We start from the raw sequence: 25138 nt of genomic DNA on the forward strand, positions 1-25138 counted from the left end.
GTGTGTGTGCAGGACCATGCTTACCCCTGCACAGAATACGTAGCTGCGTAGGGCTCCTGAAAATTTGGGGCACCGCTAGGTCTTAATGTTCACTCACCCGCCTCTTCCTATCTCTGTTCTGTGGCTCTGCTGTCTCTAGAGAGGAGCTCGGTAACTTAAAAGGGAAAGTCTGCCAGACGGATTGGTAGAACATGAGCCTGGAAAAGAGCCATTCAAGTGGTGATGAAGCCATTTAACAGGCCAACCTCCGGTTTATCCTGCCAGTTTCTGAATCTCCTGTTAGTTGACAAGACCTTGGTTGAAACATTGCAGGAGTGTGCTGCTGACAGTTATAAAAGCTACAGCTCGAAAAAAATCATTGGCCCTCCTGGCCCACCTCCGGCTGCCAACAGGCATAGGCGCACCCATTTAACAGTACTGCATAGGGCCCTGTACAATCCTAAGGGCTGCCCTGAGTGTGTGAGTTCACATTACCAATGTCACAAGGGTGTTTGCAAGCCTGGATCGGATACCTGGTGGATCTACAAGGCTACGTCTGCACTTGCGGCTTCTTGCGCAAGGAATATGCAAATGAGGCTAAGCGTGGAATATTGCCGAGCCTCATTTGCATACCTAATGAGCCACCATTTTTGCAGAAGAGGCTCTTGCACCAGAAGGAGCTGTCTACACGGCCCCTCCTTGCGCACGAAAAACACCTCTTGCGCAATGCCGTTAGTCCTGAAAATAATCGGCGTAGCGGCCTTGCGCAAGTGGGTTTTTCTTGCACAAGAAGGGGCAGTGTAGACAGCTCCTTCTGGCACAAGCACCTCTTCTGCAAAAATGGTGGCTCATTAGGTATGCAAATGAGGCTCGGCGATATTCCACGCTTAGCCTCATTTGCATATTTCTTGCTCAAGAAGCGGCGAGCGTAGACTTAGCCCAAGAGGGCAAGAGAGAAAGCAGTGCAGGGAGTTATGTTGTTCTTTTGACTACCTTGAGTCAGTAACATCAGTCCTCCATGAGCACCAGACTCTGCAGTGAAACACCCCAGATCCTGAGAAATGGCTGGTTTTTTTCCCTGAGGGTGCTTTACCAGCATAAAGTTTGCTTGACTCAACTGGCCAGAGGTCAGTCCATCCCGAGACACTCCCTTTCCTTCTGAAGACATGGGCTTGCTGGGGATTGCATTGCCTTCTCTGAACATTCCTCGTGTATTGGAAAGGAGAATATAATGCAATTACTGAAAGAGGAAACATACAATCACTTTTCTGGTGACATTTCCCAGTGGAGTCTGAAAGGGAGGCGTTTTACATGCGATTTGTCTGTAAAACTAAAGCGGTGCAGTGTGCCGTGGCACTGAAACACGACATCTGGTGATTGTCAGAGTAGGAAGAAATGGGAATTTGCTTCAAGGTGCATTTGCAAAACAACAACAAAAACTGGCAACTGGTTGTACACTGTGCGTAGCAAGAGGAAGTTCATAGGCTGAAAGTAATTAGCCGGTGTTTCGCAGCTACCCTTAACTCAGTCCACAGACATGACAGGTACCAGTCAATGTTCCATTCACGTGTGGACTTTTCCCATCTATATGCGGAATAATTTTATGTACACTGACGCACGTGCAAATGTGCACCATCAGTAGAAACAAGAAACCTAGCTGTGGGCACTCTGCTGATCAGCTCAGTGACATTTGAATTTTTTCACACAAGTGTCCATCTTGCAGGGAACACTGGTGCCAGTATGTCACATTTAATTACAAGCCAGCTCAGATCAGGGCAGAGTTTAACTAACTCTTAGCTAGGGTTTTCTCGGGCTCTAACTCCAGACTTGCTGTAATGTAGATCTACCCCCTCTCATGCCCAGCAAACGTGTCCCTGGGTTCCTGGCATTTGCCAATACTATTTTTCAGTGCACAGGATTTGGATCTTTCTGTTGTTTCAAGAGGGCTTCATGGAGGGGAGAGAGAGAGAAGAAAAACGAGATTTTTGGAATTGGCGACTCCTTCATACGGTTTTTAAGAGCTTGAAGGCTATTGCTGAATTTTTTGAACATTCCTTTAAAACGAATAAGCCTTCCCTCTCTTTTCAAAGGCAAAAAGCTCTCTTCCCCCCTAAGGAATAAAATGTGGAAGTTCTGCAATGAAAGAAGAACTCATCCGATTCTAAATCCCAAGTTCTGGGTTTCACGCACAGCTCTGGTAGCAAATCTGCTTCGCACAGCAATGGGAAGCAATTGGCGTAAGCTTCCCCTGGGAATGGTTGCATGAAGGATGCCCTGTGCTAGCCCGGCATCTCACTGCTAAGTCTCATCCATAGAATCCAGTGTCTGATTTCTCTTTCTTATTTCCTCAAGGACCAACCCTGCGACCCGTCGTCACCTCTGATTTTTCCGGAGTATAAATGCGGGACCCCAGCTCTTTGGAAAAATGTCAGACAAGTTTGCAAAACAAGGTGATTCAACAGCAACTGCCCCGGAAAACACACAGTGCCAAGCCATGGACATCCTCAGTGTAAGTGGAAGTTTTGATCACTTTAATGGTGTTGTTCAATGTTTCTCCCATCGGTTTCACGTACAGCAGCAAACAGCTCCTCGGGGCATTACCTCTTTGCAAAATGGATAGAAAGAATCAGAAAGCGAGGGGGTGCTTACACACTGACGTGGACTCTAGAGGTACCCCTGAACCTGCTTTCTAGTCTCCCTTTAACAAATAGCTGTATCCACTCTGCTTGTGCATTGCCAGATGCATTGCTAGGGCACCAAATCTGTTGTCACTCAGCTGCATAATGACCCCACTCAATAACCGTCAGATGATAATGAAGGAGTTTTTAAAATGCATTCGATTTGTGGCTCTTTGTTTTCCACATGTCACTGGGGAAGAGACCTGCTAATGAGGAGGTCTGGGTTGAGAACTGGCAGGGATGTCTCAGCTTTTCCCAATGGTTAGCTCATTCTCCTCCGAGGTCTTTCATTATTGTTCAGTTCTGGGTGAGGGGGAGGTCCATGGGGTGAAGACTGGAGAGTTCTGCAGGATCTGCCCTTTCCAAAAACGATCCCGGTATCCATCAGGATGCCCCCTCTCCCCGGTCATAAAAACAACCGAGCAGTCCTGTGGCACTGTACAGACTGTGGCAGAGCTTGGGACAGTGCACCTTGGATCCTGCGCTTCCCGGCGGGTTTTTGTGTGCCTCAGAGCCTTGTGGTGACCCTACCACTGCCTCTTGCTTTTCTCACAAGCGAGGGTACCCCGCTTCACGAGCCATTTTCACCATCACCCAGGCGCTAGTTTGGAGGGAAAACTCTGCAGGCCAAAAGTCCTTTTCCCCAGATGGCGTCCCACTGGCCAGGGGAGAGTTGGGGGGAACCCAGTCCCACCCACTTGCTCCAGGTTCTGGTTCAGGACCTTCTGGGTACGTCTAGACTACAGGCTTTTTTTGACAGAGGCTTTGTTGTCAGAGACTGTCAACAAAGCCTCTGTTGAAAAAGAGCATCTACAGCCAGTTCTCTCAACAAAACAAGCCACTTTTTCGACAGACTGTCTAGACACTCTCTTTTGAAAAAGCACAGTGTGGATGCAATAGCGCCTTTTGCTGACAGAACTCTGTCAAAAAAAAGGCGTTATTCCTCATAGAATGAGGTTGACCGCCATCGACGAAACTGCCACATTCTGTCGACTTATTGTCGACAGTAGTGTAGCTGCAAGTATAGTTTTGTTGACAAAAGTCCACTTTTGTAGACAAAACCCTGTAGTCTAGACACACCCTCTGTGGCAGCCACGAGTGGGACTCGTGCCCGTCTCCCCACTGAATAGCAGCCCCTCCCTGGCAGGGCCGGATGGAGGCATGGGCGAGCCGGGTAGCTGCCCAGGGTGCCAACTGACGGGGGGCACCTGATGGCAGCTGTAAGGTGCACATGGCATCCCTTACAGCTGCCATCAGGCGCCGCATGCCCGGCTCCTGCAGCACCGGCCCGCCCGCATCCCTGCGGTGCCGGCCAGCAACTCCCTTCCCCCCATGGCCTTGGGGGGGGGGGGGGAAGGGATGTCCTGCCCCTAAGTCCCAATGTCTCAGCGCTTTAAGGAATCTTATGCCTCAGTTTCCCCACATCACGCTCCCTTATTGTGCAGTGGAGCCTCTGTAGCAATGTCACAGGATGCCTTTCAAGCATTGATGGCCCTGCTCGCATTTCACCACGCAACAAGTGGGCCAAGTAATTCACCAATGAGAACTCCTGACAAATGTTCATTTCCCCTCATAACACTTAATCATTGCAATGAACAGAACTGTCGCAAGTTAGGGGTAGAGGTGATTGGATGAGTTATCTTTGATGTCACAATAGCCCCACTGAAATGTATCTAAGCCTCTCTGTAGCCTGTCTAATCATAATAATTAGCAATAACAATCATTAATAACCTGATTTAATTACAACCTAATTTCTTCAATTATAGTTTAATGCACAAGGTTTCCATTAATTTCAATTAGGCGGAAGTCTGAAGAGTCTGTCCCAAATGAACTCCCTAACAATATAACACAAAGAGACCCACAGATTCTACGCTTCTTAAAGGACCCGGTTCTTAATTCATTTCAAGCCACTCGGCCCTCAGAGAGTGAATGCGATTAGCCAGAAATGATCAAAGGCATTTTCCGTTTATAACGAGCCATTTGAAATCTGGCTTCAAGAGCAAAATGGAACTTGACCTTAACTATGGAGCCAGGATAATGCCCTCTTTACCCTGATGAGACTAAAGGGAGGATATGATAGAGGTCTATAAAATCATGATTGGTATGGGAAAAGTTATTTACTTGTTCACATAACATGAGAACTAGGGGTCACCAAATGAAATTAACAGGTAGCAGGTTTAAAACAAACAAAAGGACATTTTTCTTCACATAGTGCACAGTCAACCTGTGGAACTCCTTGCCACAGGGTGTTGTGAAGACCAGGACTTTAACAGGATTTTAAAAAGAACTAGATAAATTCATGGAGGTTAGGTCCATCAATGACTATGAGACAGGATGGTGTCCCTAGACTCTGTTTGTCAGAGGTTGGAAAGGGATGACAGGAGAAAGATCACTTGGGATACATCTACACAGCAGCATTGTTTCAGAATAACATTGGTTATTCTGAAATAACTTATTCTACATCTACAAAACAAGCCCATTATTTTAAAATAAATTCAGAATAACAGGCTTCTCACTCCAACTTCTGTTCTCGTTGTAGAAGGAGTCAGGGAAGTCGGGGGAAGAGTGCTCTATTTCGAAATAAGTGCAGTGCAGACGTGCCCAAATTCAGATTAAGTTATTTTGACTAAAGCTACACAATTAGCACAGTTCAAGTTGTGTAGCTTATTTTGAGTTTAACTCTGCTGTGTAGACTTGCCCTTGCTGGCTCCCTTTTCTGTTCACTCCCTTTGGGGCCTTTGAGAAAAGCTGCAGCGCCCTCACAGCATCCTAGTGAGCTGGCCAGGCATCCGGTTTTGACCTGATTGTGGTTTTGTTACTCTCCGATCAGGGTCACTGACTAGCTCAGGATGCAGATCCGAGGGCTGATTTGGACGGGGAAACTTCTGGCTTGGAGGCCGCTGACCCACAGAAAAATCAGTCGGGGGCTGTACACAAGTGAGAAGAACCCCCCCCCCAAACAAACCCCTCACTGATGTGCCCCCCACCGAGAAGCAGAAGGACGTTCTCCACGTTCACCTTGCACACCCGATTCTTTGGGGAGGGGTCTAGGCTAATAGAATTTGTGTGCTCCAGTCTTGAGGGGGGGTGTATGGGAGTGGGGGTCAGAGCACCAGCGTGGGCTCCCCTATGCTAGGGGGAGCCCAAGGCTCAGGGGCCAAGCTGGAGGCTGCTTCCGGCTCTGGGCCTTAGTCGCACTTTCTTTGCAATGGCAAGGGTACCAATCAGGAGTGGGGGACCTAAGACGTGCTCTTGCATGGCTGAGCTTTTGCAGGCCGGTGAGACTCCTGTTTGCAACTACCTGCTGCGCTCGGCTTTTGGGGACCGCTGGCGACTCGGCCCAAAGAGCGCGCTGGGGTAGCAGCATCACAAAGAGTCGGGAACCACAAGGAACGGCAATCTCCCCTGCTCACTGCTCGCTGGCGCTGTGATGCTGGTCATGCCCATCTCCTTTTGGGGTGGCAGACCCACCCCCGACAAAGCCGTCCAATGACAAAGCTGCGCTGGACCTTTCCCCGGCACTATCAAAATGCTGCAGCGCCCTATTTGCTCCCCCAGAGTCAGCCAGGAAGCAGCTCTTCTCCCCCCAGCACATCGCTCCTCGCACACCGGTCGTCATTTGCACCCTGCCACTGGCTGCGGGCAGATCAGCTGCTCCCCAGTAACCTGCTCTGTTCACCCTGCCCCAGCTCCCTGCTGCCCCCGCACCGAGCTGGCTCTTCCGGCCAACTTCCTCCCCAGCTCCTTACCCTGCTTAGTTGATTTCCTGCTCTCCACTTGGCCTGGCTGCCTCTCTTGTTCCTGTCCCACCAGCTCTTTGCGCTGGGTATTGCTCAGCCCATCCCTTCCCATGCCTCGCCAGTTCTCTGCCCTCTCCTGCTTTGCCCCCTGTCTTCCATCACCATTCCCCTCCCTGCTGCCTGTTCCCATCCAAGCTCCCCCCTTTCCCCACCAATCTCCCAGCTGCTGCTCATTCTCCGCTGCACCCTACCTCGCAAAATCAAAAACAAAAAACAGTGAAGTAGTAAAAGAAATGATGAAAGTTTTCAGATTTAGGCTTTTCCAGGGAGCCTCGAGTTAGGCACACCAATCCCATTGGATTCCTATAGGGTTTGGTCACCTTGCTAGCGTTGGCATCTCTGAAATCTTCCCTCCATCCAACTTTACAGTTTTAACTCCCTGCTAGCAGTTCCTCTCTCAAACAAATAGCTCATTCAGCCCTTCCTGCAAGCAGGGGACACACAGAGGTTTGGACAACAAGCCATGAGGCTGTTGACTCCCATAGGAATGGTCTGAGGTCAATAGGATGAAGTTTAATAAGGACAAATGCAAAGTGCTCCACTGAGGACGGAACAATCCGTTTCACACACACAGAATGGGAAGCGATTGTCTAGGAAGGATACTGCAGAAGGGGATCTCGGGGTCATAGTGGACCACAAGCTGAATCTGAGTCAACAGTGTGACACTGTTGCAAAAAAGGCAAACCTGATTCTGGGAGGCATTAACAGGAGTGTTGTAAGCAAGACACAAGGCGTGATTCTTCCGCTCTACTCTGTGCTGATTAGGCCTCAACTGGAGTATTGTGTCAAGTTTTGGGCATCGCATTTCAAGAAGGATGTGGAGAAATTGAAGAGGGTCCAGAGAAGAGCAACAAAAACGATGAAAGGTTTAGAAAACATGTAGTATGAGGGAAGACTGAAAGAACTGGGTTTCTTTAGTTTGGAAAAGAGAAGACTGAGAGACATGAGAGCAGCTTTCAAGTACCTGGAAAGGTGTTACAGAGAGGAGGGAGAAAAATTGTTCTCCTTGACCGCTGAGGATAGGACGAGAAATAATGGGGCTTTAACTGCAGCAAGAGAGGGTTAGGTTGGACATTAGGAAAAAACAGGGTGGTTAAACACTGGAATAAATTGCCTAGGGATGTTATGGAATCTCCATCACTGGAGCTATTTAAAAGCTGGTTAGATAGATGCCTGTCAGGGGTGATCTAGATGGCGCTTGGTCCATGAGGGCAGGGGACTGGATGTGGTGACCTCTTGAGGTCCCTTCTAGTTCTAATGTTCTGCGATTCCATGAATTAATAGCTGGGACACTGCTAATGGCCTGTGGAGCAGAGACACGTGCTCGTAGCCTTTGTTGCTTGATATTGTCCCATCCTGTTACAGTGCATCTCCCCTTTTCTTGCCACTTGCCAGCAGGAGTCCATGTGCCTCTCTATTTGGGAACAAGAAGAGAGAAAGAGGCAAAAACCAGAGAGCACATGGGTTAGCCAGAACTGGAACTCAGAGTGGGCGGGGAATATTTTAGCTTTCTGTCCAGATTGCAGGAGAGAGCCCAGAGTGGAAATCCCCCCAGGGTACGTCTACATTGGCAAGATTTTGCTCAAATACTTTTAACGCAAGAGTTTTTGCGTTAAAGTATTTGCGCAAGGGAGCGGCTATACTGGCATGTGTTTTTGCTCAAAAGCATCCGTGCCAGTGTAGATGCTCTCTTGTGCAAGAAAGCTCCGATGGCCATTTTAGCCATCGTGCTTTCTTGCGCAAGACATTCATGTTACCTGTCTACACTGGCCTCTTGCGCAAGAACAGTTGCACAAGAGGGCTTATTCCTGAGCGGGAGCATCATAGTTCTTGCGCAACCTTGGGTTTAGCAGGCCAGTGGACAAACCACTGAGCCATCCCCTCCACTGCAGAGGTGTCACTCCCAACAATTAATGAGACTCATTCACGTTATTAATCTTCTCAGGCTTGGGGATGAGAGCGTGGGACCGAGACTAGGGCTTTTTCCAGCCCCGCTCTCCCAGCCTCTTCCCCGCTGTGCCTCAGACTCGCTTGGTGACCTTGGCTTGACCTTCCTCTGCCCCCCTACAAAACTCTTACCCAAAGGAAGTAAATCAAGGTTTGTAAATTACCGCCAGGTGCATGCACGGCAGACGCTATAGAAACACAACACATCATACTATGCAGTCAAATAGCAGAACTGGAACCAGAGGTGCTGGGGGCACAGCAGTGCCCTTCCTACCCCATTGCTTCAACGTTTTCCATCAGATTCAGGGTTTACCTTTTTATTCACTGGCTCTCCGCACCCCATGCTGTATCAATTGCGTCTGCTCCTCTGAATGCTGTATTGTTTCATATTAGCTTTGGGCTTGCTCCGTGGCTGGCCCAGGCTATTACACCTGTTCTGCGTACTAGGATGGGAAAGTGCTGGTTATACTGCATGAGAACAGATTTGTCTTCAGCACCGTCTCCTTGTCGCCCAGTCTTAATAACAATGATTTAAGTGTCTATCTCTGGATGTGCTTGACTCTACTCTCACTGGTACCAATTTCTCCTCGGTGTAACTTCCTCAGTTGTGCCACCAATGTGATATCCGAATCATGCCCTGCATCTCTATCTAACTTTAGATCTCAATAGATGGATATTTATATTCCATGGGAACTCTCTTCCCGTAGGACATGCCAGCCGAGATGAATTGTGAGTCCTTTCCCCATCCCCCTCGCTCGGAAATTACCATCTACAAGGGCACCCTGTCAAAAAGCAGAAAAGTTTACACTGATCTGCAAGTTATGTTTAAGAAGAACTGAAATTCTCAGCCAACAGAAGGCAAAGTCCAGAGCTAGCTGTCAGAACATTGCAGTCTTTAATATTAATCTATATATTCTGGAAATATTGCTGCATCACCCATATTGTAGTCAGTCGGCTGCACCAGTTTTAAGACCTGAAAAACAGTAAAACAACTTGTTAAGGTGAAAATGTAAATTACGGACCAGACTCACCACTGCAGCTCTTTGTGCCAAACGGATGATGCAGAGGAGTCATAAAGCTTGTTTAGCAGGCTGGCAGGATGACCGCTTTGCTTCTTCGGCTTGGTGCAGCGCAGACAAACCTGTGCCAGCGAAGCTGTTCCTAGCACATCGCGGGCCGGTGGGTCTGTTCTGGTGCGTCTCTGGCGTTTCAACATTCACCGAAATGAAAGCCGAATTCCAACCGTTTTCACGGCAAGGGACTTTGTGTTGACGCGTTCATTTTCAGATCGAAACCTGAGCCCGCTCATTTGCCAAGAGAGGCTTTGTTTCCAGGCAGGTAGGGCTCTGGGATGTGGAGGACTCAAGTTCAGATCCCTACTCAGCCTAATTCACAGTACAGGTTGCACCTCTGAAAACTGGCACACTCTGATCCTGCAACATCCAGAGTCCGGCAGGGAGCCTAAGAGCTGGAAGGCCAGCTGGGGCTGGGGAGCAAGAGGGTCGGCAGCCCAGGGGCAGCATGGGACTGGGGCTGGAGTACTCCAGCAGCATGTGGCCATGGTCCAATGGAGCATGGAGCTGAGGCTGGAGCTGCAGCCCTGCAGCAGCCCCATGGAGTGCGGGACTGGCGCCCCAGCCCCATGGCAGTCCCATGGAGCACAGGGCCAAGGCCTGAGCCCAGTGGCAGCCCACAACAAGTGGGGCCAGGGCCCTGCTCCAGGAGTCAGAGCCTGGCCTACCCAGGGATCTGGCAGCAGCTGGGTGAGCAGCCCAGCCAGGTTTTTTTTGCGAGGAGGGGCAAGGCAGGGTGCTTGCTGCAGCAGCCAGCCAGCAGCAGGCGACGAGCTTGGGGGCTGGTAACAGGGGACTTCCCTTGGTCCAGCAAATTCTCTTCTTCAGGACCAGTAAGGTCCTGACGATGCTGGGCCAGGGAGGTCCAACCCGTAGTGTATTTTTTGTATCCCAGATCATTCTGTCAAGTAGGACAGGATGTTCATCCCTGGTCTTCCACATCCCAGGCCACCATTGTTCCCTCTAATCTTTTCCCTCCATATGCAGATTTTTTCTGTTCATGTGCAGAATAATTTTTTGTAATGTGCACTGAGGCACCACCCATAGAAACAAAAAAACGAGCCGTGGATGCTCTACTAATCAGCGGGATGGCATTTGAATTTCTCCTGGGTGGCCGCACAAGTGCCCATCTTACAGGGAACACTGCAAACCACCTGGCTATTGAGTCGCTCCCCTTTTTTTTTCTTCAAAGAAACAGATAAATGGCCAGGAAACTTTTCCATTTTGATGAAGTCGACTTTGCATCTACTTTTCGCTTCTCTGTTTGCAACCAACACTTGGTTCTTTTAGGGAGCCTTTTTAAATAGGCTCATGTCTCTTAAAACAAGAACAACATCATAAAACCCTTGAAAGAAATCCAGCCCTGAGGAGCAGACCACCACTAGCAAGGCAATCCTCACAGCTGAGCACGCATAGCATACCCCGTATCCTCCTTTGAGGGCTTTAGTAGGATTTACGTGGTACGTAGCTGTGGTGGGTTTGTCCAGGTCGGGGTTCCCTCCCCCCAAGTCTGGAGATGTGGCCCCGTGTATCCCCACTGCCTTATTGTCCCCCAATGTCCCGGAAGTCCAGTGAGTCTGAGTCTCTAGTGCACTGAACGAGAGGATGGTTTTCCGCTTAGGGGGTGTTCGGTGCAAGCTCACTCTCCCTTCTCGCCCAGGGAGGGGAGTTGATGGGGACCCAGGCCCTCTCTCTCCACTGGGTCCCAGCCCAGGACCCTAAAGTGTAGGGGAGTGTCTTCCCCTACGCGGCTGATGGGGTGTCTCCCCGAAACTCGTCAGCCCACGGGCACCAATATTGCCCTGTCCTGGGGTGCTTCCTCCTGCTTCTCCGTCTCTGGTTCCCCAGGCCCCAACCAGGGGGCCTACCGAGTTCTCCATAGTCCCTTCCTCTGGTGTCTGGGTGCGGTCCTTCCTGGGGTCTCACAGCTCCCCTGGGCCTTTTGGTTGCCGTGGTGACTGGTTCTCCTGGGTGGTGCTCTGCTCCAGGTCTACTCCCTGCTGCCGCGGCCAGGCACTTTTTTGAATGCACCCGCCGATGTCAGGGATGGCTCGAGGCAACGCTGTGGTGGTGGCCCAGTGCCATGTCACTCCGCGCTCTCCCTGTCTTTCCCTGCCCACACTGGCCACCCACCGGCGGCCTTGCATCTGCCGCCTGCGAGCCACTTCTTCCCCAGCCCAGTTTCCCTCGCCTTTCAGGGAAGCAGCTGGGGGTATGCCGGTCTCAGTGCGGGTCTCCTCTACAGGGTGGTGAATTTCATCCCAAATGGATAAAACTGGGCTTGAAAATGGACGGCTGTGCATAAACATGGAAAAAATACCAATTTGGATGCACAATTACTTATTTTGAATGGGCAAACAAGTATTTTGTGAACATAAGAGCGGCCAGACTGAGTCAGACCAATGGTTCATCTAGCCCAGTCTCCTGTCTGCCGACAGTGGCCAATGCCAGATGCCCCAGAGAGAAGGAATACAACAGGTAATCCTCACATGATCTCTCCCCGTCATCCATTTCCAGACAAACAGAGGCTAGATTGTGCACGCAATCAACTATGATTGTACCTATTTGCTTCCTACTTCTGAGTGGCTGTTCTTTGAAGATCTGTCTGCTCTATATTTGAGAGAGTTTGTGAGTCTGTGGGTCTCGGGCAGTTCAAGAACTCCTCCTAAATGCTAAGAACAAAGACCACCAAATATGGTAGGCAGCTTGCTCTTATCATAACTTAAGTCAAGGTCAGGGTTTGGCTGTGCCTGGAAAATGGGATGTGCCTGGAATGGGATTACGTCTCAAAACCACGCAGAAAAGAGACAGAATCTCCAGGCAGGTGAAAGGGGCCGGTTGGAGGCATGACCCTCCTCCAGGACTACTCCAGCCCTGACTCTCCTCCCCGCCCCCACCAGCACCCTTTAGGGAGGTGAAAGGAGATGATGCTCTCCCTGATCTATATGGGGACATTGCTGGCTGGTCACCTTTATCAGGGAGGGAGGAGAAAGTGCCGAGTTTTTTTTTCTTTTTTTTTTTGCTGCATTCCTCACTCTGGCTGGGGGACATGCACCCCTCCCTTGGCTATCCCCACTGCAGCTGCAGCAGCCATAGAGAAGGCCGGGGCTCCTCCAGAACAGCCTGCTACTGAACCCCTGCCCCTCCAGCCCTGCCCCCGAGCAATGATTTAAACAAAGAAAAACAAAAAAATCAATGAAGGACCCCAGCAACGCCGAGTAAATCTTCTCATCCAGTCATGTTTGGGAATTAAGTTTATTTTTAAAAGACCTCTGATGCTCTTGTTCTGGGAAAGAATACCGTGTCTGAAATTTCAGAGACTTTGTGAATGTAAAGAACTGCAGGTCACTTCTTGTGCCAATGACATTGTCCCATAAAAGACTCTCTTCATGTTTTACAAGTGCTATTAGGTCGTGTGGGCAATTATCTGAAACTAATCTTGGCAGATTTATGGGAGCGAAGTTTACACAGTGCCCGGTGGTGTAAGTGTCTGCTCAGACCACGCTGGGAGGGAATATAAAGATGAGCTGCCCCAGGTCAGGAGTAAGGCAGGTTGGCAGATCTGTGCGAGAGCCAAACTGCGGAATCACAGAAGGCACGGTGAAGACATTTGCAGAACGGTGTGGTCTGCTCCCTCCCGGATGAGTCAGTGTAACACCGGCAGGCTGAACCGAATCTGGGACTTCTGGAGCTTAGTGCAGGAGCCTCTACAGCTTGAACTAAAAGCCAGCTGCCTCTCAGCTAAGGCTGTAGAGCAAACTCAGTTTCTCCCTGTACATGGTATCATTGGCACTCCGTGGGACAGTGCGCCACACACAGCAGGTGGATGGGTTACATACTACTCCTAGCTGAGGCCACGTCTTCACTCTGTGGAAGATTGACACTGCCGCAATCGATCTTTCAGAGTTTGATTTAGTGAGTCTAGTTAAGACTCACTAAATTGAACTAAGAGGATGCCCCTGCTGGCAGCTGGTACTCCTGCTCTTGTGAGGAGTAAGGGAAGCCAACAGACTTGTTTGTTCCCACCTGCCTCCCACTGTGGGGACACCGCAAAGCTCAGGGTACGATACATCAACTCCAACTACATATTCTACGTAGCTGGAGTTGCGTAACTTATGCCGACCTTCCAGGTCCAGTGTAGACCTGAGGAAACACGTCCTGAACTTCACAGACCCAGCTGAAATCCTGGACGAGCCTCCACTGACAAACAGAACCGAACCTGTGGCCTCTGGAGCTTAGTGCATGAGCCTCTTCTGGGATGCCAGCTATAGGGAAGACTCATTCTCTCTAAGTGGTCCAAGTTCCACTGCCTTCCAGACCCAGGAAGGTGTGTGGGTTACATCAATGCTCGCCTTCTTTGAGACCAAGCGCTGAAAAGACCCAACTGCCGACACTTCCCCAAAAACCTAAAAAACCCCTGTGAAGTATCTTTGGACCAGGTCCTGCGGCTCATTTAGAAGAACAGGTAGGGTAAGGACTTCATAAGATCCCTACCCAGCCCATTTACGCCTGGCAGGCAAGCGTCCCCTGAACCATTCATCCAAGACAAGGTCTTCTCTTTATGCCCAGGGAGCTGAGTGTCTTCCCATGGGGACGGGAAGCTGAGAAGACGTGGTCCCAGGGGGAAGGAGAGGGGAAACTACACTTAAACACAGGCCGGCTTAATATGGACACTGGACCAGTGCACGGTCCTGGGGTAGGGGGCTGAAGTCAGGGGATGAGAGCAGCAGTCACTAATGTACAATGCAACTGTGAGACCTCATCATGATCTGTGCTCGTGGGGGCCATTATGGAGGGGCGGGGTGGTCCTTTGCCTGAGAGAGAGAGAGACCTTTGCACCACCCCCACAGCAACACCCTGAGAACATGAGGCAAGTATCGGTCCAGAAGGCTTTCCTGTTTGCTGAGATCATCCCCTCTGGGATGCCTTAGTCCTAGCTGCAGAGGGACTTTGGAGTTTACCGTGTGGCCACATGCGCTGTGCCTACGAGAATCGCTAAGCAGACCGATAGCCGACTGATGGCCAGGCTGGGGAGGGAATAGCTCTCATTGCATCTTTCACGAGAAGATGCCAGCTCACCCATAGAGGCTGACTCCATGGGGGCTCTGGGGCTGGAGCACCCATGGGGAAAAAGTAGGGGCTCAGCCCCCCCAGAAGCCCCAATGCTCAGCGCTGCTCCTTCCCTCCTAGCACACGGGGGCAGGATGGGCCAAGGATGTGGTGGGGGCAGGGAAGGAGGCACTTGAGGGGAAGGGCGGCGTGTGGGTGGGGTGTGGGGCAGAGCAGGGTCTGAGCAGCCCCCCAGCAAACCATAAAGTCAGCGCCTCTGACCTCACCCACTTTCTCTCCCTGACACCCTGGGGACTCACAGAGCTACAACAACGCTGTAAGTTCCCCACGCCTCACCAAGGGCCTTGTTCACACAGGGCTTCCTCACGCACACGTCCCAATGGGCCCGGAGGGTGTTCGCCGCTCGCCAGTCCGGGCCCTGAGGCGTTCGTAAGCGCTAGGGGCTTGTCACACAAAACCCTGCCGGTTTTTTGACATTTAGCAAAAGGATGCCCCTCCCCCCCTTCCAGGATCGTTTTTAAGGTGGACTTGAAAAGGAAGCGATCCAATTTGGGGCCAGATCCTGGTCTCAGTTACACCAGTGCCAGTCCAGAGCCATTCCAATGCAGGTATCATCTGAAATCCCCCCCCCGCCCCGCCACCTTTGGCTTTTCTATCTCTACTTTTCATGGGTGTCGCGGGTGAGCCTGCCTGTCCCCCTCAGGGGTGTGAGGTCCCTCAAAAGATGCTGAACCTCATGTGCATGCCAGTTTGGAAAAGGGGGGGGCTATGCCGTCCTTCCTGACTATACCCTTTGGCTGTGTCTAGACTGGTCAGTTTTTCCGGAAAATCAGCCGCTTTTCCGGAAAAACTTGCCAGCTGTCTACACTGGCCACTTGATTTTCCGCAAAAGCACTGAGGATCTACTGTCCGAAATCATTGCTTCTTGCGGAAAAGCTTTGACGCTCCCCGTTCGGGCAAAAGTCCCTTTTGTGCAAAGCTTTTGCGCAAAAGGGCCAGTGTAGACAGCTCAGATTTGTTTTCCACAAAAAAGCCCCGATCGGGAAAATGGCGATCGGGGCTTTTTTTTGCGAAAAAGCACGTCTAGATTGGCACGGACGCTTTTCCGCAAAAGGTGCTTTTGCAGAAAAGCGTCCGGGCCAATCTAGACGCTCTGTTCCGAAAATGCTTTTAACGGAAAACTTTTCCGTTAAAAGCATTTCCGGAAAATCATGCCAGTCTAGACGCAGCCATAATGTGTCCCAGGCTGTATGGTCTGGTGTCTCGAGGCAATAACAACAGCCTCTTTTCACAGGGCCATGTGGCTTAGTGGCCAGAGTCCATAGCAATGCCCACTTCCTGCAGGCAGTGAGGCCTAATGGCCAGGGTTAATAGCAATGGAGTGTAGATCCCACATGGGGTGGCTGAGGACGGGGGAGGGGTCCCCAGCCCCACCTTTCCACCGGGTCCCAGACCAGGGCCCTGCCAGCAGTGGAGTGGTCCGCCTCTAGCTCAGCGGGGAATCCTACTGAAATGCACTGAGCTCCCGGGGTTTAGCTCCCCGCCCTGAGTTACTTCCTACCCAGTACTCCTGCGTAGTCTTCTCTGGCTCGTCCCTCTAGACCAGTGGTCCCCAACATTTTGGGGCTGCTGGGCGCCTGGGGGCGGGGCCACTCACGCGCTGGGTGTACGGGGGCGGGGCCACTCACAGACCATGTGGCTGGGGGCGGGGCCAAGCATGCGCCACATACCCAGGGCTGGAACCGGCATGTGTGGCGCGCCTGGGGCCAGGGCCGGCACCGGCATGTGGGGCGTGCCCAAGGCCAGGGCCGGCACCGGCATGCGCCGCGACCCGGGGGCAGAGGCCACACATGCGCCCGGGGCTGGCACCTGCCGCACGCCTGGGGGTGGGGCCAGCCCAGATGGCTCCGCGGGCGCACATAAATGGCCCGGCAGGCGCCATGGCGCCCGCGGGCACCGCGTTGGGAACCACTGCTCTAGACCGGGGGGATCTGCTGCAGTTCCCTGCTGACTGGCCAATAACATGGGCTTTTCTAGTGGCATTCTCGGACTTCTAAACACTCCCAGAGGTCAGACTCACTCCCTGCCATCGCTCAGTTCCTTTGCATGGTCTGTCCTGACTTTCACCCACATGATCCACTTCAATCACGGTGAAATTACAGGCGTTCAGACCGCAAGGGACAAACCTTCCGAGAACCTGCTGAAGTGCACCAGCGATTGTTAACAAACCACCATCGGGAGTCAGCCGTTGAGATGACCTGAGGGTTGGGTTGAGTCCACTGGAAGGTGAACTGAAAAGGGTTAAAAAAAAGCCATCCGGGGCAAACGCGATGTGGGATTTATGACTTTTTTTTTGACTCGCAGCATCTTGTCACAGCCAATTCGCATGTGATTCTCCACCGCAGGAAGTTTCCAGCGGTATCAGCAGGTACCGCATTGCCATCCCTTTGCCAGATGAAAGTCCCCAGAAGTAAGTCACTGAAGCAGGGCTACTGCTTGCATGCGGGTGACGTTTGCTGGCGATTTACCACAAAGCCGACGGAGGTTTGGCTGAATCCTCCCGTCCGGGGCTCGAGATCTCAGGCTACAGGGCGCTGGGGAATTCCTGGAACACTGGGTCCTGCAGAACAGACAATACTGGCCGTAGATTTGGCAGAGGATCTGCTAACGTTGTGCCAGGGAAGGTTGTCAAACCACAATTCCGCGTACGATGAAAACAACTTCTGGGGCACGCATGTGGAGATGGCTCCACAACAGGTTGCAAGCCACAGGGAATTTCTGTTTTTATCAGTTCCGTCGAGCAGCTAATTTTCCTTCCTTTTCTGCTTCTTTTCCTTTAGCTCTTGTTTTCCCTCCCCCGGGCCCCCTTGGGGAAATGTCTTTCCAAATCAGAACAAAAGAGCAGCTGGATTATGAATTTTCGCTATTAGGATCACAATGCCTTTTGCCTCTTACAATTTCCTCTTTTCATCTTTCGTCTCCTTGGCTTCCCTGACATGAAGGTTTGCTGGCAAAATCCACAATGGCGCTGCTCCATTTTTTCTCCTTTATTTCCATGCAAAGTCCTATTCTGGCGTTCTTCAGTCCCTGTTGTGAATGGAGAAACAAGGGCAGGCTCGGAGAAACCCTTTTCTTCTGCTAGTCTCTGGCTGAATAGCTTTGACTTTGTAATTATGTTACAGAAACACATTTTGGGGCATATGTAGTTTACAGAAGAGAAGGGGGAGGGGCTGGGTTGGTAGCAGCCTTTAAGCACAGTACGGGAGGTTCCAAAGAGGAAGGAGAGAGGCTGTTCACAGTAGTGATGGTTGGCAGAACAAGGAGCAATGGGCTCAAGTTGCAGTGGGGGAGGTCTAGGTTGGATATCAGGAAAAACAATTTCCCTAGGAGGGTGGGGAAGCACTGGGATGGGTTCCCTAGGGAGGTGGTGGAATCTCCATCCCTAGAAGTTTTTAAGTCCTGGCTTGACAAAGCCCTGGCTGGGATGATTGAGTTGGGGTTGGTCCTGCTTTGGGCAGGGGGCTGGACTTGATGACCTCCTGAGGTCTCTTCCAGCCCTAGGATTCTATGGCTTAAGTGTCTCTTGCTGAGTTGGTGCCTGGATAGACTAGGGGACAATAATGCGAAGGTGGGAGTGATTTTGTTTCCCAAGGGAGAGGTTTGAGAGTCAATACTGGGGACGGGAGAGGAGATGCTCAATATGCTCTCAATAGTGGAAAAAGCCAATGAAAGTCTCCTTTGACTAACCCTGGCATGGTGTAAAAGCTCATGTAGGGTTCTGTCCTGCAAGGCACCGAGGAGCAGTCTACGCCCGATCTAACAATGCACGTGAGCAAAGAGTCCTCTACCCCCCTCTCCCCCCGCACAGCCAGGAGGGAGAGGAAGGCAGGGACGCTGTGGGCTGCCTTCTTGTTCCCTGGCGGTGACGGAAGGGGACGAGCAAGCAACAAACTGCACCAGTTGGAATGAGGCAGCTTCAACCCTCTCTGCTCTCCCGAAAGGGAACCCTGGGGAGGGGTCTAGGGCTGAATTAGACTGCGCTTAGCACGGCAGCCTGCAAGACAGTCCTGGGAGCCCCGAGGGGAGAGTATCCCCCAGCAGCAAAGCGCCCCAGCCAGCTCTTACCACCTCACTTTCACTTCTGTGATTCCCTGTTCTGTTCACTCCCTGTGGGGCCCCTGGCATTGGCCACTGGCAGCAGACAGGAGACTAGGCTAGATGGACCTTTGGTCTGACCCAGTATTTTATTCTTATGGGCTGTGTCTAGACTGCACCCCTTTTGCGGAAAAGGGATGCAGATTAGACATAGCGCAATTGCAAATGAAGCGGGGATTTAAATCTCCCTCGCTTCATTTGCATAAACATGGCTGCCGCTTTTTTCTGGCTCGGGGCTTTGCTGGCAAAAAGCACCAGTCTAGACGGGGATCTTTCAGAAAATAAAGCCTTTTCCGAAAGATCCCTTATTCCCTTGCTGGAAAAAAGCGTCAGTCTAGACGGGGATCTTTCAGAAAATAAAGCCTTTTCCGAAAGATTCCTTATTCCTCTTAAAATCAGGGATGAGGTTCAGACTTGCTAAATAATCCATGAGGGTGAATAATTTAGTCAATGAATTCTGTCTTCCCTTTCTGTATCATAAATGTCGATGAGCAGAATGTAATATCCTTGAATGTATTAGCTGCCTGTTGTCATTCACTAGCTCTGTTCTGGGAACAACTTTCAGCCTGTCGGAGCCTCACCCCCAGTGTGGGGCATTTGATACTCAGAATTTGAGTTGTTAGCTAGTTTTGATTGAACAGTGCGATCACAATTCATCACTCGGCCCCGACTACATGAATTTAATTCTTGGAGTAAAGTTTCCATTACAAATGCCTGTGCTTACAAATTCTGAATTTTTGCTACTTGTGACTAGTCCCTGATATTGGCTTAACATTTGCTGCTCCTGCAAACATTTCTGCCTGTAAACTTTGTCTAGATTAGTGTTTCCCAAGCTTTTTGGCATCATGCCCCTGTAGGGGTGTGTACTCACCACCATGCCTCAGTGACCCACTGACTGTCTTCATCTAGCCCACCTCAGGGCAGCTGCAGTCTGGATGGGCCACTCATCACCGGCACAGGGGCTACGTCTAGACGGGCGTGATTTTCCGCAAATGCTTTTAACGGAAAAGTTTTTCCGTTAAAAGCATTTGCGAAAAAGAGTGTCTAGATTGGCATGGACACTTTTCCGCAAAAGCACTTTTTGCGGCAAAGCGTCCGTGCCAATCTAGATGCAGTTTTGCATAAGAAAGCCCCGATCGCCATTTTCGCCATTAGGGCTTTTTTGCGCAAAACAGTTTTCAGCTGTCTACACTGGCCCTTTTGCGCAAAAGCATTTCCGGAAAAGGGCTTTTGCCCAAACGGGAACGTCAAAGCATTTGTGCAAGAAGCACTGATTTCGGACAGTAGAACATCAGTGCTTTTGAGGAAAATCAAGCGGCCAGTGTAGACAGCTGGCAGGTTTTGCCACAAAAGTGGCAGCTTTTGCGGAAAAACTTGCCAGTCTAGACGCAGCCAGGGTGTATATCTGCTGCCCCCGCTTCCCTGGGCTACATTACTACCACCCTCCAAGCTCCGGGCCTTGTCCCAGGCCCTACAACCAGGTAGCACCCTGGCCGGCCCTCCCCGGCTGCTCCAACACTGCTCTCGCTCCTGGGAGCTTCCTGCTTCTTCCGCTGCCAGTGCCTCACTGCTCTCTTCCCGCCTTAGCAAACTGTCCTTCTTTTTATAGCCCCCAGCTGGGCGCTCATTAGCCCTAACAGCCTCAGCTGGGTCTTTGCTTTCAGCCCCGGCTATGGGCCTGAGTTTTGCCCTTAAAGGGCCAGTGCAGGGCAGGCACCCTGTCACAACCCCCTGTTTGATTTTTGAGAAATCCTCACACTCCCCCCCCCCCGCAAAAAAAAATTGAAGCAAAAAAAAGAGGTTTCCCTTTTAAGACAGAGCAGGCATTGCCCTTTTAAGGTGGCAATTTTGAAGTCTGCCTGGGACACGCCATCCTCCCCCTTGCCCCAGCCAGTCCAAACAGTGCGTGTTCTGATGGGGAGTAGGGTGGGGGTGGGGGGGTAAAAAGGGGGAGCTGGCTCACCTCATGCCCCCCCCCGAATTTCTTCATGCCCCCCAGCTTGGGAACTGATGGTCTAGACTATCAGAAGAAGTGAACACAAAGGGGGCATGAAGAGAGTCCAAAACGAATGAGTTGATAAGAAACACAAACTTTTTTTTTTCAGCATTAAGGATATGCTAGTGGCCGGATCCAGAAGCAGCTTTCTGCTGCTGTTTCTGCTCATGCTACACACGTCATCAGTCTGAATGTCCAAAAATTAAGGATTTTATGTTCAGGGCGGGGGTGCTTTTTTGGTGACAGACACTAACAAACAGAATGCAGAATAGCATCCGCCGTTTGCTGATGACGCATGGAGCAGTCTCCGTATGTTACTTATGCACTGCCAAGGTCTTTGGATTAGAAGGACACTCGCTTGACTGATATGCCGCCAGCGCACTGCACAATATGGATTGTATTTCTGTCTTCCCTTGGGCTTTCAGCCAGCACCTCTGCCGGCCATCTCAGGATCCCACCTGGTTCAGTTCAGCACTGCCAGGGGAGCTGATGGACTCGCCGGGCCCTGGCCAAAAGCGGGGGGAAGAGGGGAGAGCCTGAACTCCGGGAAGGGGCGGGGCCTCAGGCAGAAGGGGCGAGGTTAGGGGCAACCAGCTCTCAGCCCTGTCCGGAGTGCACCACTCTGCACCCGCTGCCCTCCGCACCGGGCTGCACTCAGAGCCACCTGGAGCTCACTGTGCAGAGCTCCAGCAGGGAGTTGAAGAGTCCACGGCCTATGCATTAGCTGGGCCTAAGAGCAGTTGCCCCCTTCCCTCCCACCCGTCAGCAGGTCTGATCACTGCTTCCTACTCCAGGACAGAAGAGAGCTCAACCAAGCGACACGACTAGCACATCTCATTCATAGGGTAGAGCTCACAAACCACATCAATTCACATCGTCCATGGATCTAGACCCCTTACACGCCCATGTTCTTAGCCTTGCTGTCCCAGCTTTTGATGGGTTTTGCAGAAACCAAAGGGAGTTTTCCAGGCCCTTACCTTTACCCCTGAAAAAATATTTTTCTGTTAAAAAAAAAAATCTGTAGAAAACAGAGAAATTTATTTGCATGCATCTTCATTTCCCTTTTTCTGAAGTGCTGCCATATTTGCCAGGGAAAGTCGGTATTTGGGGAGGGACTTTTAACAAATTCTTGCAAGAGCTTAAGAATCCAGAAAGCAAATCTCTGACCGTGTAGAGCTGCACAGCTCTGTTTATACTACGGCAATGTCTAAATACATCCTCTAGCCTCCTCGATTATGAGCATTCCCTGGGTAGATGTGGGTGGAATTGCATTTAGTGCCAGATCCAACAAAACACAGATATGGGGTTGGCTCTGCAAAGTAGTGTGTGTCCTCAACTCCTGTGCGAGGCAAAGCTCACCAAAGAGAAGCAGCACCTAACATGATGATTAGAAGAGGCAGAAAGAAATCACACTTTTATTAAGGATGTCAAAGGCTCCCTTCAGTAGCAAAAAAACCTCGGAAGCTTCCCCATTCTAAGACCTGCCATGGCTCCATGCAGTAGGTGCACAGGGCTAAGAATACCCCGGATCCATTTCTCAATGTTCTTCGTGACGTCAGGTGAGGGTCTCACCAAAGCCAGACTCTTGGACAGCTAGGCTATGTCTACACTACAAGGTTTTTGCACAAAAACCGGCGGAGCGTCCACACTTCAAGCACGTTTTTGAGAAAAAAAAATACATTAAATCGACAAGACAGAGGGCTTTTACCGGTAGAGTTATTCCTCTCTCCATGAGGAATAACTCCTTTTTGCACTACAGCTCTTGCACAAAAAAGCGTATGTGGACACTCTACAGGAGTTTCTTGCGCAAAAAGAGCCTATCGGAAAATGCACAGGTGCTCTGATGACCATTCTGGGTATGTCTACACTTGTACCCTCTTTTGAGAGAGGGATGCAAATGAAGACATTCAAAATTGCAAATGAAGCCAGGATTTAAATATCCCATGCTTCATTTGCATATTCACGTTACGGTGCTATTTCAAAATAGCGCTATTTTGAAATAACAGATGCTGTTAAGACGCGGTTATTTTGAGAGAAAATCTTCTCTCGAAATAACCTTTATTCCTCATACAATGAGCTTTACCAATTATTTCGAGAGAAGGGCTTTCTCTTGAAATAAACACATCTTAACAGCGTCTGTTATTTCGAAAGAGCGCTATTTCGAAATAGCACCATAATGCAAATATGCAAATGAAGAATGGGATATTTAAATCCCAGCTTCATTTGCCATTTTGAATGTCTGCATTTGCATCCCTCTCTTGAAAGAGTGCAAGTGTAGACATACCCTCTGGCTACGTCTACACTGGCATGAATTTCCGAAAATGCTTTTAATGGAAAAGTTTTCCGTTAAAAGCATTTTCGGAAAAGCGCATCTAGAGTGGCAGGAAGCTTTTCCGGAAAAGCACTTTTTGCGGAAAAGCGTCCGTGCCAATCTAGATGCGCTTTTCTGCAGAAAAGCCCCGATTGCCATTTTCGCGATTGGGGCTTTTTTGCGGAAAACAGAACAATGCTGTCTACACTAGCCCTTTCGGGCAAAAGTCTTTCGGAAAAAGACTTTTGCCCGAATGGGAGCAGCATAGTTTTTCCGGAAAAGCACTGATGATTTTACATGAGATTGTCAGTGCTTTTCCAGAAATTCAAGCAGCCAGTGTAGACAGCTGGCAAGTTTTTCCGGAAAAGCGGCTGATTTTCCGGAAAAACTTGCCAGTGTAGACACAGCCTCTGTGAATGGCAATCAGAACTTTCTTGCGCAAGAGCGTCCATGCCATGTGGATGGTCTCTTGCACAAAAGCGCATCGCCTTTGCGACGCACATTTGAGGTGCGGACGCACTTTTGCGCAAGCAGGTTTTGCGGAAGATCTCTTCGGCAAAAAGCTTCTTGCGCAAAAACCCTGCAGCATAGATAAAGCCCTTCAGTGCGCCTGTGACTGATTGAATGAGCATTGCTAAAGGCCAGACTGTGCCACACTTACGCATGCACAGAAGAATGTAAGAATGACTGCTTTGGGTTCTGTCTAGCCCTGTATCCTGTCTGCCATCAGTGGCCAAAGCCAGGAGCCCCTGAGGGAGTGAACAGAAAAGGGAATCCTCAAGTGACCCCTCTCTGTCGCTCATTCTCAGCTTCTGGCAAGATATAACTGTAGAGAGACCTTAACTCCTCAAAAAGTCTCATTGATTTCCGTGTGATTACTCGAGGCGTGTGATTCTGCTCAGCATGAATAAGGAAAACATAATCTAGTCCAGAGTGCTTTAGAAGAGCAGGAAGGTCATATTGTGGCCTTTGAGTGTGACAGAACATCCTTAATCTGGCTGGTGTTGGGCATACTGATTCGCCGGAGTAAATTTTTCTGTAGTGCCCACAGAAATCAGAATGAAATTGCTTTGGCACTTTGTAATTGCGTATTACATTTTCTAATTCGGAGCAATGTTTATCACTCCCACTTTACAGCAGCGTCGCTATTTTTCAGCGTGCGATATTTCGGTGACGGCGAGATAAGTCAGAGTGTGAAAGCTGTACGTGGTTTAGTCAAAGCTGGAGGAAGAGAGAATTTTATAGGAAACTCGTATATGCAGCAACCTGCTAGGCGAATGGAGAGGGGAATCATTTTGTCAAATTGAAAATGTGACAGTAGGCAGAGGGGGATAGGAAAATATGCACCTCTTTGGTAAAGTAAGAAGTAGACTGATGTCTATGTTTACCAGCAGTCAAGACAAAAGAATGTCAAATTTCTGTAATGCCAAATGAAATTCCTGACAGTCACCTGCTGGGTTCTTTGTAGATCATTTACTGGCTTCCAGGGCCTGACAGAAATATAAAATAGGGATGATTGAACAGCTAGTCTGTGGTAAAAAGTTACAAAAAGCAAGAGTAAACAAAGGAGAAAGTAGCTTATTCATGAATGTGCAGGAGTGTGTTTTCTAGACTGACTGACTTGTGCAGGAGAAATGCCCACACACATACTTATTGTGCTGAAGTGCGGTTGTGAGACCCTGGTTCAGGAAAACATTTGCGTGGGGGCTTAAGTCAATCACTGTTCTGGAAAGTTCTTAAATACATGCAGGTGCTTGACAACTCAGAAGTCAATTTTTCAAGAGAAAAACTCCTCTTTTGCAGGTGCAATTGTTCATGCATTTGAGCTGTGAGGGGAGGGAGGGATTTTCTGGTACCTTTCTCCATTCATCCTGCTGACAGAGGCAGAGACTGGCTCAGTTTCAGCAGCGTTTGAAAAAAAAAAAAGGGCCCAGTTTCAAACAAACCAAGATGAGTTTCAAGCAAACATGGAAACTTCCTGTGTTTGGTGGCCTCAAACCAGGTGACTTCTGGTGACTTTTTTGGATTCCTTTAAAATCAAAAGTCAGCAAAATTCAGGAGTTTTGTACCGACAAAACTGAACCCAAACAAACAGTTTTGTCAGAACCTTTGTGAAAGGAATACACCGC

At 50.1% G+C, this 25138-nt stretch overlaps 1 long non-coding RNA gene across 1 annotated transcript in view; it reads left to right on the plus strand.

Annotated features, from left to right (window-relative positions):
• LOC102447734 (uncharacterized) overlaps positions 1–25138 on the plus strand; it is a 166979-nt gene that overhangs the window by 111845 nt on the left and 29996 nt on the right. Inside the window, exon 3 of the long non-coding RNA XR_012896402.1 lies at positions 2332–2488. This is a non-coding gene — a long non-coding RNA (uncharacterized LOC102447734). The remainder of the gene's footprint in view (positions 1–2331; positions 2489–25138) is intronic.

This window comes from Pelodiscus sinensis, chromosome 17, assembly GCF_049634645.1.
Source record: "Pelodiscus sinensis isolate JC-2024 chromosome 17, ASM4963464v1, whole genome shotgun sequence".
Lineage (NCBI taxonomy): Eukaryota > Metazoa > Chordata > Testudines > Trionychidae > Pelodiscus > Pelodiscus sinensis.